Source organism: Pinus tabuliformis, chromosome 4_1 (genome assembly GCF_031772625.1).
Source record: "Pinus tabuliformis cultivar Carrire ecotype Pingquan chromosome 4_1, CPIR1, whole genome shotgun sequence".
Taxonomy (NCBI): Eukaryota; Viridiplantae; Streptophyta; class Pinopsida; order Pinales; family Pinaceae; genus Pinus; species Pinus tabuliformis.
The window spans coordinates 30,360,530-30,361,930 of record NC_142303.1 but is presented as its reverse complement, the minus strand read 5'-3'; the positions used below and the strand labels follow the sequence as shown (position 1 = coordinate 30,361,930).

Genomic DNA, 1,401 nt, shown 5'->3' with positions numbered 1-1,401 from the left:
TTGATCGGACGGTGAGGAGATGCACGAGGTTTAATGTGCAAGCAAAAGGCCGTAGCGATGCGGGAACCGTTGGATGAGGGTGATCAACGGCTGCGATTGCGAATGCGGCAGAGGCTAATATGGGCGCGATTATGTGGGTCTTTGGAATAAAACAGTGGAGGCGGAGAAGTAATGCAGAGGTATTAAGAGGGGAAAATTTCCTGAAGAGCAAAGCACAGGAACGATGGCCATGGAAGAAATCATTGAGCGAGTTGGAAACATGGATCTGAATGATGTTCACAAGAAAAATAGGATTCAAGTCTCCAATACCAAGAAGTCGCTCTTCTTCTATGTCAACCTCGCCAAGAGGCATATGCAACAGCATGAAGAGGTGGAGCTATCTGCTTTAGGAATGGCCATTGCCACAATGGTTACTGTTGCTGAGATATTGAAGAACAATGGTCTAGCTGTAGAAAAGAAAATCTCAACATATACCATTGATATGAGAGATGAATCAAGAGGCCGTCCCATCCAGAAAGAAAAGGTTGAAATAATATTGGGAAAATCAGAGCAGTTCAATGATTTGATGGTTGCTGCTGTTGAACAGAGGGAAGCTGAAATATCAAGCGAGTCAGAGGAAACGACAACGACTGAGGAGGAAGCCTAAGAGATGGTGTAAGCGGAAATGAATGGACAAAGGCATGGGAATGTATAAAAAATAGAAACAGAGAACTGTTGGGGCGGTTATGGTGGTGAAGAACCCGAGGGTGAGATAGTAGAAGTAGCAGGGGCAAAAGAGGCAGAAAAAGTAGCGGAGGCTATAGAGGCAGCAGAAGTAGCAGAGGAAGGAGAGCAGGAGTAAGACAACCTCAGCTGAATAGAGTGCAGCAACATACCTGTTTATACCAAGGTTGGGTTGGAGCCTCAGAACTGAACATGATTGAAGTCATTGGGGTAGGTGCTCCTAAGTGCAGAACCACTGCAAAACAGAGTTGGTGCTCTGGAGGTTGGAGCCTCACTGAAGTCGAAGTTGGAGCTTGGAAACTATTCACAATCAGATTTATACTTATATTTATTTATTTCTTTGCACTGTCTTGAGTTTTAATAAAAGCATTAAATTCATCTGTTTGATTTCTGTGGTCTATGTATACATATACATATCTATATAGGTTGTTGGCAATCACTAGAACAATTAAAAAAAAAAAATAAATAGTAAGAAACACTGATTCACCCCCCCTCTCAATATTTCCAACAGTTTAATCCTGATGATTTTGATGAAGTGTGTGTTTAGGCCATACATATTGAATCCGGTGGAAAACCATTCAAGTTTTCATTGCAGTCATCCAAAGAGTTGGAAATCAAATATTCTAAAGACAGTAAAGGGAAGAATAATTCAAAGAGAAAGAAATCAGCGATAGCTCA

General features: G+C 41.7%; 1 pseudogene; it reads left to right on the top strand.

Annotated features, from left to right (window-relative positions):
• Window positions 1–223: 223 nt before the first annotated feature.
• LOC149174025 (uncharacterized protein At2g34160 pseudogene) lies at window positions 224–646 on the top strand (annotated as a pseudogene).
• The last annotated feature ends 755 nt before the right edge of the window (window positions 647–1,401 follow it).